Here is a 15,029-nt window from a genome sequence, read left to right on the forward strand (position 1 = left end):
CAGAGCGAGAGCGAAGTGCTCTAATAGGGTGATATGGTACTACAAGGTCATTAAGATAAGATGGGACCTGATTATTTAAGACCTTGTATGTGAGGAGCAGGATTTTGAATTCAATTCTGGATTTAACAGGAAGCCAAAACAGGAGAGCACAGAGAGGACAGCATTTTGGATTAACTGAAGGCTCATTTTCCTGTGGACTGGTTAATTAATGCCTAAGATTATTAACTTAGTGATTGAAAAGACTTGTTAAGTTGTGTTGATTGTCTCTGAGAGAAGGAAGAAGATAAGATCTTTAGGCCTAACGGACATCATTAAGAGGTAGAGTGTTCATTTTTATCTGTTGTCAAGTGAGGTGCAGCTCATTAAAGGAAGCTCATCACATGGAGACCATTCGTTGTGTCACACTAGTTCATGGGCTGTTGTTATTGAAAGTGAAATTGCTCATAAAGGTCAGCCTGCTAGTTTGACACTCTCACTCACCTGGATCTGGAAAGAAACGGTGATGAGTTATGATGTGGCTTACTCAACCTCATATAGTTTCAGTGTTATTTTCAACAAATACCCACTACTGTTGTATGCCGAAATTTTCCATGTTCCACACATTTCACAGAGATTTTCCACAGATGTTTGTAGATCTAAATGATAGATTTGCTGGTAATTTTGTTGCAATTAACTGTTGTTACAAGGACTGAGATAAGTTGAAAATAATTGGTTAACGAAAAATCTTTTTAGGCCAATCTATCACCAAATTACCCTTAAAAGACAAGATACTAAGTCTCAAGGCTGTTATACACAGAATGTAAGTGAAAATTAACGGGAAATTTCCTATTTTTTTGGCTCAGTCTTGCTGTGTAGGTATTAGGGCTGCCACGCTTAGTCAACTAGTCACGATTACGCCGACTATCAAACGTTGTTTAAAGCCTTGTAAGATCCTGAAAGACGCAGGAATAAGTAGTAGGATTTAAGAGTGTAATAACAGACCGAAACAGAAGATGGCAGTACTGCATGTACAAGGATGCCAGCTGCCATTAAACCCAGAAGAAGAAGAAGAAGCAACTCTGGTATCGCAGCGTTGTCCAAATTCAGGTCGCATCCTTCAGAGGCCGCATTTGAAGGCCGATTACGTTACAGCGACGTGGTGAAGGCTTTCCGAATTCGAAGACTTCTGCAAATGGAGCTGACAAATGCGTCCTACTTTTCCCCAGATTTGAAGGATGGGTCGGGCATATCCTTTGTGCCCCAACCTATCCCAGAATTCATAGCACAGCTCAGCCAATTCCAGTTTTCAACAATGGCGGCAGTTTTAATATTACTCTTATTACTCTTTCTGGGTCACAAAATAAACGTTTAACATATTTTCAGGTGAGAATGTAGCTGTGTAAGCCTCAAATATCTGCTCGGTATCAAGACATAGCATATTTGCAAAAGTGCTCCAATGTTTTCGGAGACGTCTGTTACCCGCCAGCCCGATAGCTAGCCGGGAGGTTCTATGGTCACTCGAGCCGGCAAGAACAGCAGACTCCCGGCAAATCGTTTTCAAACCGCCGCGGTCTTTCGCTACTCAGGTTAAACATGATATATAAGTCACTTAGATAACTTAAAACTGTTATTGTTTGGCTTTTTTTGTGTGTTTTATTTGTTCCTGAGTAAATCGGTTTGGCTGAGGTTAAAGTTACAGTTTTCACACAGCTGAATAAACGTCAAACAGAAAACTGATTAAACAGAAGTGTGAGCTAGTCGAGAATATACTCCAGTGTCCTGGTATATTTTAGATAGCACGGAGCAGACGGCTGAGTTTACTAAACTCCACCGAAACAATCTGCAAATTTTATTAAAATTTAATAAACTATCATCTTGTCTTTATTTTTAGTTAGCACATACCTTAAACACTTAAAGCTGTAAGCTAATGATAGTTATATAAGACCAGATGCTGCTGGTGCAATAAGCTGTAGTTTTACGTCCAATGGATGCATGATCTGATTAGTCGACTAATCGCAAAAATAATCGGTGACTAGTCGACTAAAAAAATAATCGTTTGTGGCAGCCCTAGTAGGTATATAGTCACTGAATGCGTTGCCTTTTTCTTGACATTAGGCCAATGATGAGCTGGTCGTCATGTTTCGAAACAATATAAGAAACTGAGAATTTGGGTAAATGTAGTTCTCCTGAGAAGGCATCCACAGGGATAGTTTGATCCAAGAATTGACGCTGTATCATGACCGCTTGCACGAATTTCAGGACAGGCTTTTGAGCTCTTGTTAGCAGAGCTGGGACCACATCGGAGGAGGCAGAGAAATAATTCAAGAGAGCTGATTGACCCAGAGCAGTGTCTGTGTGCTGTGTGTCTGAGGTAATATGGTATTTTTTACCATTTCCATTTAATTGTATATTCAGTACCGCTACTTCCCATAAGCAGTGGTCTGATTGGTTAGATCTGTTTATTTGGGTCCCAAAAATGTCTCAAATTTCAACAGTGAAATTACAGTGAATGGCTGAACAAACAGTTAAAAAAATATTTTTAAGAGATTCACACCATTTTTACGCATTTGGTGTGTAAAGGTCTTCTGAGTTCAGTTCTCTGAACTCCCTGAAAAAAGATAAGTGGAAGTGAATGGATGGATTATTAAACAGAAGTAATTCCCATACTACTCAGTTACTTTCCTTTTGTTACCTGTCTGTGGAATATAAAACCACAACTTGGTGACAGCCTAATTCTTCGACAGTTGTTGACTTCAGATCTTCAAATGAAAGTCATCAAATGTGTCACAAAGATTTTTGAATGATATATTCGCTTTTGCACAAGCTGTCCCAAATAAAATGCATCAGCACATTTAGGTAACTACATAACAAGGTGTCATATCATACGGTTGAAGGACTCAGATTTTAAAAAAGCAACAACAAAAAACTATAAATAAATACATTTATATTCAAGATTATTTTCTCATGCACCACTGGACCTGAGTTTTGTGTTGAGGATCATCACCCGTCATGGACCGTTCTTTAAAAAAAAAAAAAAAGTTGGTGCAGAAATGAATATCTTGTTTTTTTTCATTGGATAGAGTCTCTAAACTTTTACCGTCTTTAACCAAAATGGGGGAAATGTTTAGACTTCTTTCTATAGCAGCATCAGCATAAGAAGAAATGCTTTCTGATATATCCCCACAGTGAGGATACTTTCAGAGCTCGAACTCAACACAACAAAACATAACGCCCGTTAGGAAAGAAAAAAATCCAACAAGGCAAACACAATAGTCTCTGATTAAGATCTAATGTGATTTCACACTACTTTGCCTGGCACGGAGCAAGATAATTTATTGCCACTGGACTTAGTGAAATATCTGTGCTGACTCGGGGACACGGTGGTGAAAAAAGGGGGTGGTGAGAGAGGGAGGAGGGGGAACATGGTGGATGTGTTCGGGGGGCGTCTGTCATGTTCTGATCAGATGTGGTGGTGGTGTTAGATTGTTGGAGCTGAAGGGAGTCCTGCCAAGAACGGTATCAGCACATGTGTTCAGCACTGTGTTTATGCTGTCGCTCTGTCTGGAGAAATTAGTCATGTCCCATTCTGGAGACTGAGAAGCAACAAGACGGGGAGAGAGAAAAGAGGAGTGTGTGTTTGTGTCTGTGTGCAAGTTCTCTCTCTATACTTAGCATGTCTTTCTCCCTGGACTGAGCAACGCTAGATGAAGACATTCAATTGCTCTGCCACTTCATGTGCTGTCGAGGTCTGTGTGTGTACGCACACATGCTGTACATGCATATATGTAAGCAACAGCATACATACCTATAGATACAGTCACGCTTACACTCAGTGACTTGTGCATTATTCTCACAAACCAGAACACAGCCACTGGGAATTCTCTGCCCAGTGAAATCAATAAAAATGTACACAGTCAGAGACACATGAGAGAAGAGTATAGAGTGTGTGCACAGTACTGGCTGATCCAAGGAAAATGGCTTTTGTTGAGTCCCCTGTGCTATGTAACATTACAGAGTAATTACAGAGTGTGTGCTTTGTTTAGGGGATGTCTAATTATGCTGTTTGGGTTGTGCAGGGCCCTGGGGTGTCACCATGTATGTGTGTGTGCGTGTATCTGTGTATAGTCGGTGAGAAGACACTAATTGTGGAGGCGGTGTTAGTGGTACAGCAACTGTCAGAGAGAGAAAGGTGGAAAGAAACATAGAGGCAGAGGGAGAATGGAGAAAAACAAGCCTGAGTGATGCACTTTGGCCTTTCTCCTAATCTTTCACTACCTCTCTGCCCATCAGGGTCGCATCTAATATATAATATAGCATAATGATACAGCTATGGTGTTGATGAAATTCCCTTTTAGACAGTATATGGGTTTTTGTGTTAAAGTAACAGAGCTTTTATGAAACTGTTTATTTCTCTCAGACGTGAATGTAGTCACTGGAGGAGAATGAGTGTGCTGTGACAATAAAAGGCATTAATTCATTCAAAATACAACAAAAAAACTGGGTGGCTGTCCTTGACAGTGCAAGAATGAAACCCTGTTAGAGACCAGAAACAAAACAGTCACTAAAAGTAATAAGCATGTAAGGGTTTAGAAGATGATTAGTATCTTCAGTAATTTAAATATGCCAGTGATTGGACCTACACCAAACTAAGAATGAATACTCCGCAGAGCGTGAAACCTGCAACTGAACATAAAAAATTCAGCAAATAACACGTCTTTACTTCTAATGTAATTTCTTTTCCATAAACTGTCCTGCAGAAAATTGAATTGAAACAGGTTCAATGCTAGCTGTGTTGATGGAGCAGCTTTAGCATAAAAATAATGTAACATTGCAAAAAAAAGTAGAGGATGATAATAACGATGATTACAAGTCTCCCCGGCTAATTTCGGAGAGGAAAATAAGTGAAATGAACTTTTAAGCTTAAAATAAGTTTGCTAGTTATTGTGGAAATGTAGATGGTAAAAGTTCCATATTCCATAAGTTCATTGTTGCTGTTGGTGATAAACTACACAATAGAGGCTGACCATTTTAATTGTTTGAACTGAAAAACTCTCTGTGGCAGCGCGTGGACTGCACTGCCGCTGCAGGGGAGATGGACGCACCTGCACAGCATCTGCAGTCACGCCTCGCCAGCATAAAAAGTCTGCACTGGGTCTCGGTTAGTGGTGTTGTTGTTGTTGGTGTTTGTGAACAGCAACCGCGTGTGTTAATAAAAGAGATGCTGAAAAGCATGAAAATGTCATCGGATCTGCCGTGGGTCATTTACACTGTTATTCACAGCTTTCATCGCAACTTACACTGTGTTTTCCAGAACTTTGTGTGTTCTTAACCTTAACATCTATTAACGGCATTAAAGATGTGGAACTTCAATTAGTATTTTCATGTTGCATGAACTGATTTTAAAACATAGTTATGTTCATCTCCAACTATTCAAATATTCATCTACTCTGTATTTTGTTGTTTTTAATTTGGTATTTGAATATTCTTCTTTTTTTAATGTATGTGGAAATATAAAATCTTAGCTTGGGTGTCTGCCATCTCTCCCACTCAAAGCAGTAATTTTCAGGCTTCGCTTTGTTAGCAACAACTTTATCAACTTTTCATTGAGCTTTAGCAACAAATCTATATAATTATTCAGCCAACAGTTGCCAGTAGTACCCCTGCAACTACAAGTGTCCTTCCCTGTTCTTTCCATGGCCAAAGCTTCAGACACTGGTTGTTTATTACAACTAAAAAAAAATTGAAGTGCATCATGAAGTTCACTGGATGAACTTCATGATGTAAAGGAATAATCAGGCATTTGTTTGAGAGTTCTAGACAACAGGACATAACGGCATTATGATTTTTGTTTGTGACGTTCCATCTCTAAAATGTTTGTCTGTTTGTTTGTAGCTCTGTAGAGGTCTCAGAGCTCTGAATCTGGTGTCCTGACATCCATCAGTCATGCATTGTACCCATTCCGGCTCACAAAGACTGCACAGGAAAGGCCTTATTCTTCCTTGTTTATAGAATTCTAATTACCTGGGTTGATTTAGACTTGGCAAAGAAAAGTAGGGATGTTGTATTTCAAAAGAAACCGTTTCTCTGAATAGCTATTGGCCAGCTCTGAGAAAGGGTCAAGGTGCTGAGACGCGTCCTTGTCCATACAACAATACAATACCCTGATGTCACTGATGCATAATTGCTAAGCACATTTGTTCCAGCAAGTTGTAGTTCAGGATGACATCTTTGGACTCAGTGGTGCATTGTCTGTATAATATTAGACCAGCCTTTATTTCATATAATGCTCTCCAGGGCATTAATTTGCCCGTGGAACATAATGAAGTGCTTTTCGTTATTGTTAACATTATCATTTACAGAATGCCGAATTATAACCACAATCCATTTTAAATGAATGAAGGAATAAATGAAATAGCTGTTGCAATGTTGTTTTCTATATTGAATTGAGGATGGAATAGTGTAACGTACTGTTGATGTTTGCTGTTGAAGGCTTGAATAGTTCATTGGGTTTTTTAAAATATTTATGATGGAACAGTAACTTAATTTCAACATAAGTTTATAAAGCTATTATAACGGTTTATATTAGACTTTGTAAAGAAATGTTGAAAAGATGACCCTGCAATGATGTCTTCTCTCCTTAACCTTTACCCTTCAATAATGTAATACTGTTTTGGAGTCTGTGTGTATTGTCTCTGTGTTGTACTGCGGCATGTTATGCATAACATGATTAAGTGATGAAGGTGCACAACTGTGCAACTGTGTTTGTGTGTGTTCACGGAAGCATGCTGAGAAGGGCAGTATTAATTTGATAAAACAAGATTGGACTTCAACATTGTGACCCCAGCAGATGCTGCTACTGCTGTTGCTCATACACAAACTATACATAACTGTGTGTTAAGTCCGACTTGATTAGCCATTTCTGGGTTTAGATGCTCTCCACGCTCTATAAATTAACTGAGCACAGAGGCACCATTAAGAGCTAAAAACATTCCAAACTCCTTTGACTACAATGAAGGGATCAGTGTAGCTATTCTCACATGTTCCACTCAAGTCTAGCATCCATATATCCATGAAAAATTGAATTTTCAGGCTTGGGTTGATTTAAAAGTTAGCAGTAATCTGTAAGGAGCAAGTGGGCATTCAGAGATGTTATACCATATTCTGGTTGAAGTATTTGTAAAAAGAAAAAAAGTATGGTTGGGGTTATTCTCCAGGAAGGTACAAGGACTTTTATACGGCTAGAAGAAGAATTGGACTGGTGTGTCAAATGGTGAGTTTGGAGCATGCACCACAAGTTTTTAAAGGTATGATACACAAAAATAGTGCTAATAAAAATACTAAGGGCTAGGATGACTTGAATAGCTGTTTTTGGGTGTGGTTTTCTGAGTTTTGCTTGTAACCACAAATAGGATGTGAGTCAGTTTGAAGTTGCAGTGCTCAAAGAAATGGCAAATGACAGAAACTCCCCATGTTCCTTTTAATTCACTTCTATCTATATAGCCCCAAATCACAACAACAGTTACCTTAAAAATTTTTATATTTTAAGGTAATGACTACAAGAATACAGAGAAAACCCCAACAGTCAGATGACCCCCTTCCCAAGTGCGACAGTGAGAAGGAAAAACTCCCTTTTAACAAGAAGAAACCTGCAGAATCAGGGTTAGGCAGCCATCTGCTATGACCGGCTGGAGGTCTCCTTTGAAAATTGTTTCCCCAATGCCATATTTAATGGAAGCTGCCTCTGCCCCAACTGCAACCAAACTCTTTTAGTTCACCAAAAAAATCACCTTTTTTTTTTTTTTACCAGAAAATATCGTCAGGCTTGGTTTCTCATTCTCTCCTTCAGTGTTGTTCTGTGTTCACCCTGATGGCATGCTGGCGGACACAATAGTGATGTGAGGTTTCAGGCCGGACCCTGGCGGTCTGTCTCCATTGTATCCTGTCTATAATTCAATCAGATCACTCACATTTCACCCAGTCAGATGCTTCGAGTCACCCATCTGTGGAAGTCACTGTCTGTGTTTGTGCATTAACTCATTTTCATTTCGAGACTCCTCATGCCTCTGTTGCTGTCTTCTGTGAGGCTCTGTATGCACTAATCTTTGTGTGTGTGTGTGTGTGTGTGTGGTTGAGGTTTATTAACTGTGTGTGACAGTGTCTTTGTAGATTGCATGCAGATGGTTCCAGTTAATCAGTGTTTTGCATGTACACTGAACAGCCATTGTATTCATTACCTGTACAGTCTAATGTAAACCAATACAGTAGCAGTCAATAGGCTGCTATCTCCGAGTGTTAATCTTTGCATTAAAAGGATTCTCTTTCTTAAGCTTACTTTAAATGTCTCGGTGATACATGGCCGGCTAACAGCCCTGTGATCTTCCCACTCTGTTTGCTAAAGCCCGTCTTTAAAGCTGTGCTTGTGTTTCTCTGTCTTCTTTGTCCATTTTCCTTTTTTTAAAGTCTTATCCTTCTCAACAATCGGGCTCAATTCTAAGACTCTCCTGACCCCATGATAACTTTTGCACCAACAGCTCAGCACACCTGTTCAAACCACGCATGTATTTCCTAACATAGGTTCACTTTTCTTTTTATATATTTTGTTTGTTTTAAAAGTCCCAATTCAGCTAAATTGAGGAACATTCTTTGTCACTATTGTGCTTTGGTGTGTGGTCTTGATCAGCCTTATTTATGCTACAGTCATACTAAGAAAACAGTCATATTAGAGACAATGGGATGCAACAGTGCAATGGGACCAATACGGCAACTGCTTGCTGTCAGCTATAGTCTTCAAAGCAAGTTTAGTGCATCAAGACGTCAATAAAATGCAGTCAGTGTGCTCAAAATGGCAATTTCATGTAATTTGTTTGTGATAAATCAGTGAAAATTGTAAACCTGTTGCCATGTACTGACACATTAACTACTTGCATTCAGAGTCGAACCAGAGCCTCATAGAATTGAAACAGAAATTCCAAAATTCCTCCATAAATAATAACATAATTGATGCAGGACAGAAGCTTAAATGCAAAATGAAACAGGTGCTTACAAACCTGGATTATATAGGAATGTAGCTGGAATACAACCAGTTAAGTCGAGTCCCCTTTTGCCAAGAGACTCATCACAGACTGGCTCACTCTGTTTGGCAATCTGTGTTATGAGTATGAGAATGTTATTGTTCTTCTAAAACAATAAAAGCCAAATTGTTACTATGATCATGTAATTTTGGAGTTAAAAGCTTTTAAAACTTTGTTCAAGGGGACTGCAGGTGAATAATACATGACTTTAAATGAAGCTCTATAAACTATAATCAATACTAGTTGAGGGTAAAGGTAAGGCAAATATAGGGGTAATGGCATCGGAAATAAATAATCAGTAAGCAAGAAAAAAAAGATTTGTATTGTTTGACCCCCCCAAAAAATCCATCCTTTATTGCAGCTGAATACAATGTGAATGAACAGCAACACTGAACTACAAAAGCAGCACTGTGTTAGCAACAGTATCAGAAGTTGCAGAACATGATGTGGTGTTTGATCACAAGAAGCCTTTGGCACTGTGAGATGCTGTGCGCAGAGATGAAAACTGAGAGCATTGATTTCATTGTAGAAGAGCAAGGACTGTGTGTTATTTGCCATGTGTGTGTGTGAACTGTCTGGAACATAAAACTATAGAGGCCCATTCAGACCTTCCTTTCTCTCCTTCCATCAGGAGATAGCAGGGACATTGAACTGCAGCAACAAAAGCAGATTTCCATCAGAGAGTTTCTCAGAGAGAAAGGCATTGTGTTGAAAGGGGCTTAATGGAGGCTCAGCTTAAAGCTTTATTCACACAAACTGTACTCTTGGGTTGGCAGAAACACATATGTGTACACAAACACACACTCGCACACAATCACTTTTCCCATATACCAAACACTCCTTGTTCTCCTCCACTAAAATTGGTGCTCTCATTTTATAATGTTTATAAATGGTAGAGGAGAGTTTGTGACCAGATAGTTGCTCTGGAGCAAGCTACTTCAAACTCTTTGTGCTGATCTCAGGCTAAAATCATATGTGTGATCGGGCTTGCTTTAAAAAAACACGCAGTTGGTGCCTGGGTAACAGAGTCTCTCACCTCTGATCGACTAACCCGAATCACCTCTTCAATGCTGAGCACAACTAGAAAATAATAAACTATGAAAAAATGTTTTATTTTCAAGGAGCCAGCCTTTGTTGTGCACACATATTATATGTCAATATGTTTTTCTAATACTGTTTTAATCCTGCTCAGTCACCAAGAGTTAGACAAAGAATTTTTAGTCCTCCACACAAAAAAACCCCCAAAACAATTCTGCTATTGTATTGGAAAAAAAAAAAAGACCAGAAAATTCTGCATATTCTAGCAAATCATCAAACAAAAAAGTTTCATATTTATTTTAAAACAGATGCTTTTGCTTTTGTCTTCTATGTGTGTCCACTGTAGCTACGTTTTCACTAAGTTGGGGCACTTATAATTCTTTGTGTGTGTTAAGATCACCAGTCAAGATAGTTTGTGTAAGAAATCTGATTACTTTATAAATCCTACATGTCTAATGTATTATATTGCACCTGCTTATAGCTTTAGCACTGCTTCATATGTTATTGCAATATTAATTAACCATATAAATTTTTTTATAACCATTCAGATAATTGTCACTGATGATTTACAAACCAGTTTTTAATAAGTGAGCATTATTATAAATTTGTTTTTCACAGTAAATAGCTTTCACCCTTCCCATAAATTTTGAGATTTACAAGTTCAGTATGTTTTGTTCTTCCCCATAGTGTAACTACATTTGTAGTCAATGTTGTGGATGTGATTCGTCTAGTTTTTCCCATCATACTGGTTACTGAAACACATGTTACACCCAGAATAACTGTTGTATGCTCTCTAAGATTTATTAATCTTACCAAATTTTAGGCATTTATTGAGTCGTGGCCCTATGGCATAAAAATCTGATTTGGCAATATCCATGCAGCCAATTTTCTGATACAGATTTGTTGCATTTGTGGTATGACTCCAAACTCCAGATTTTGTATTTTGGTGACTTCAGGTTTATATGTAAGAACTTTAATGCGTTATTTTAGAAATACTTACGCAGCTTGTGAATTCAACTTAAGCTCGGCAAGAGTCTTAGTCAATCCAGTTTAAAAATGATTTATCCATAATTTTTTAGTGAGATATTTTGTTCCCCTTCAGGGAAAAAAAATTAGATGCTGTTAGATCAGAGAAACAATTGGGAAATTATGAAGTTAAACTAATGAAAGAATTTAACTTTGGGCCAAGCTGCTTTACAGATGACTAGAAACTCTAAACTTGATTATTACTTTTCCAACTACCTGCCTCAAGTTTTGAGGTAGTACAGTAGTATTGCCACTTGGGGAACACTTTCCACAAGGTTTAGGAGTTCATGGGAATTTTGGAATGTTGGCACAGGAGGTGGCTATCCTCAAACTGTTTCCACAAAGTTAGAATGATGAAATTGTCCAAAATGTCTTGGTGTGCTGAAGCATTAAGAATTCCTTTGACTGGAACTAAGGAGGCGAGCACAACTCCTGAAAAACAACCCCACACCATAATGCCCCCTCTACCAAACTTTACACTTGGCAAAGTCAGACAAATACCGTTCTCCCGGCGACTGCCAAACACAGACTCATCTATCGGATTGCACGACAGAGCAGTCTGATTCGTCACTCCAGAGAACACATTTCCATTGGTCTGCAGTCCAGTGTTGGTGGGCTTTTACACCACTGCATCTGACACTCTGCAGTGAGCTTGGATGCAGCTGCTCGGCCATGGAAACCCATTCCATGAAGCTCTCTGTGCACCGTTCTTGAGCTAATCTGAGGCCATGTGAAGTTTGGAGGTCTGTATCGATCGGCTGCAGAGAACTGGTGACCTCTGCACACCATTTGCCTCAGCATCCACAAACCCCCGCTCTGTGATTTTCTGTAGTCTACCACTTTGAGGCTGAGTTGCTGTAATTCCCAATCACTTCCACTTTGTTTTAATGCCACTAACAGTTGACTGTCGAATATTTAGTAGGGAGGAAATTTAATGACTGGACTTGTGTCAGGCGACTGGTGCATGTGCATTTAAGGTTTTGTAAGTGAGCGAGAGGGATGTTAAATGTATTTTTAAACATTTCTATGCACTGAAAGAGAAAACGATCCAATTCGGGAAGCTGAACTTAATACGCTGTGCATAAATAATCACCATTTATTCAGGTTTGGATGTACGCATTTGTAAAATAGTTTCCATGTGATCACAATGCTTCATATTTGTGTCTGGATCGGAGCACGCATTTGTGAGTCCTCAAAAGTTGCATGACTACATTTGTTTATGCTTGTGAATCATATTGTACGCATTCGTAACACTTTTGAGGCAAATTTCTCTCCATAGAAATGGGGCCAAATGCATGCTGATCGACTGTTCTTTTGTTTGGTGCTTCTTGCGTACTATTTCTGTTGTAACCTTCCTCTCGAAAAGTACCTCACACATTCACACACAGAAGCAGTTACACAGCTTGTAAAGTACTTTGAGTGGCCAGTATGACTAGAAAAGTGCTATATAAATGCAGTGCATTTATCATGTACACTGAGATGTCGGGGCACACGCAGCTTTTAGTAGAACATTTGTTCTATCTTCAAATTTGGGATCCACCAACAATGTACGAGACCGAAACAGTTGTCTGTCTCTCAGAAAGCTTTTCTGTCTTTTTCGTCAGTCGTTTTCACAATGAACTGAACAGTTCTGCTCTGTAGATCGTGTACATTGGAAAGCCTGCCTGCTTTTCCTCTCTTTCTCAGATTGGAGTTGTCGTCCTTTATATTACAGGCAAAGTGGGGATGAGTGAGCAGTCCTCTCAGGGATTAACTGCTGACTGACTCCAAAAGTTGAAGGCAGACTTTCTCGTTACGAGACATGTAAAAATCTTCTCAACACATGCGTACACGCACAAGTACACACAGTCCTAAGGTTTTTCCAGTGTTGTCCCAAAAATCATATCGCTCAATATTCCCCCAGAAAAGACGACACAATGGCTGCTCCCAAATCTGATTGGTGTTATTTGTAAGTCAGCCTAAATCTCAGAGAAGCTACACACACAAATGGAACAGGGCTTACTAATCCATTTGTAAGGCAATAGGCAGGCAAACAGGCAGGGGAGAGCTTGCCAAGTGTTGTAATCACAACTAAAGATGATGAGCCCACTCCCTTCCGCTACAGTACTGTGTGCGTTTGTATCTACGCGTACATTTGTGTGTGTGTTTTGTGTGCATTTGCATGTTTGTCCTACATCGCCTCCTTTAGAAAACTGTGACAAGAGAGGGAGAAAATGAATCGGTATCAAGTGGATAATCTACAAAAGTACACTAGGAGCTTTTCCACCTTATGCAAGTCCCCCGCTCATTCATTTGCAGCTACCACGCAATCTCTCTTAGAACAACAACAAGCCGGCAATATGAGTTTTGAAAAGGCGGTAATTGTAAGCAGGTTGGGGAATAAATTAGAATGATGACAAAATACAGAGATAAATCCAGCTTAAGAGAGATGTACGCCACTGTTTATTTGATTTCAGCTTTTCTCTCTATCCTGCTCTTTCTCCCTCCCTCATTCCTGATCTTTTTTAGTGGGGTGGAAAAATGGATTTTTGTCAGCGATTTGGCCCTGAAATAGCTTATTGTCTAAGGCAGCCACTGTGCGGGTACAACGTCAACATCACATGTGTGTGCGAACGCGCTCGCCTGTTTCCATGGGGAGTAATGGCCGTGGAAGTGTGTATTGGCTCTGCTGGCACAATACGCCACTGTGCTCATTGGTTTAGACTGGTGTATGTGTTTACAGTATGTGTGTATGTAGTTCTATAGACTCTCTTGTTGATATTTATAGATGTAAGAATTCTGGTATGAAGGGGCGAGGGTAAGAAGAATGTGGGGAGCAAAGGGGGGAGGGTCAGGCAGAGGAAAGGGAGTAGGAAGGAAAGAAGGAAAGGTTCTTTAAGATAGAATTATTGACAGTCGCCTTCAGCTTTTTTCGTTCTCCTCCTTCCTCTAACTTTCTGTGTCTTTATTCTGTAAACCATCAGTTTTACTTCTCATGTTATGAGTCAGAGCAATTTGTCACATAGAAGCCCTGTGTGCTGGAAAGTCTGATGACCACTGGACTCGGTATGGCTGCAGTTTACTTCACCATACATGTGCCTTTAATGGGAGAAATGTCAAAAAGCTGAAAAAGTCAAATAGTCAAACTTATATTTATTTGTGACTTTCCCACTGATAAATCTCCCTTTCTCAGTTTCACCCTCTTTGATTTTTTTTAAAATAAAAATTTTATGTACCACAGGATAGTCATACAATTACTTTATTTTATTGTTTTCTTCTTTGTGTCCAGGTTTGAAGGGGCTAAGTGGACAGAGCAGCTGATTACTTCTGGATATTTTTTTCCTTCATATTGCTCATCAAGTAACTGGTAAGGGCCTTTTTTCCTGTTAAGAGTGGTGCACATTATAACTCAGATATTCCAGATATAGTCTATTGTTTTAGTCTACATAGGCATACAGCTATGGGAAGAAAATGTGAACCCTTTATTATTTTCCAGATTTCTGCATAAACATGACCTGAAACTTTAATAAATTTCTAAAGTGAGGTTTAAAAATTAAATACAATAAAAATATTAGACAAAATAGTTTTAAGGAAAATGATCCATTGCATATCAGTGAAGAGAAAAAGCATTTGAAATGTTGCTTTTAGTGTCTGAGTTGATCTCATGTGCAGCAGTGACTGCAGCTAAATGTTTAAGGTGCCCGGTGAACCGTCCTTTGGGTTAGCACTGAAGACTTTTAGACCATTGTCGTACTCAGAACAGCTTCAGGTCTGAGGTCTGCGTCCTCATATTCAGTGCTCACTTCAGGCTCTTTTCAGTTATTTCTGTCATTGTTTCCTATCATCATACCTTTTCCTATCATTTAGATCACTGACAGATGTCCTGATGATTTTAGAATTGAATAGTTTTATTGCTTCATCAGTGATGACAAGCCA

General features: G+C 39.2%; 1 protein-coding gene across 2 annotated transcripts in view; it reads left to right on the forward strand.

Moving 5' to 3' along the window:
- The first annotated feature begins 14,404 nt into the window (after positions 1–14,404).
- The window catches only part of sox5 (SRY-box transcription factor 5), a 142,843-nt gene continuing 142,218 nt past the window's right edge, over positions 14,405–15,029 (forward strand). Inside the window, exon 1 of one of the 2 annotated variants that reach the window (XM_013908830.1) lies at positions 14,405–14,460. The gene's annotated coding sequence lies outside the window, so the exon portion shown is untranslated. The remainder of the gene's footprint in view (positions 14,461–15,029) is intronic. The other variant, XM_013908833.1, reaches the window with a different exon arrangement.

This window comes from Pundamilia nyererei, unplaced genomic scaffold (assembly GCF_000239375.1).
Source record: "Pundamilia nyererei isolate P.nyererei 1_Seehausen unplaced genomic scaffold, PunNye1.0 scaffold00014, whole genome shotgun sequence".
Taxonomy (NCBI): domain Eukaryota; kingdom Metazoa; phylum Chordata; class Actinopteri; order Cichliformes; family Cichlidae; genus Pundamilia; species Pundamilia nyererei.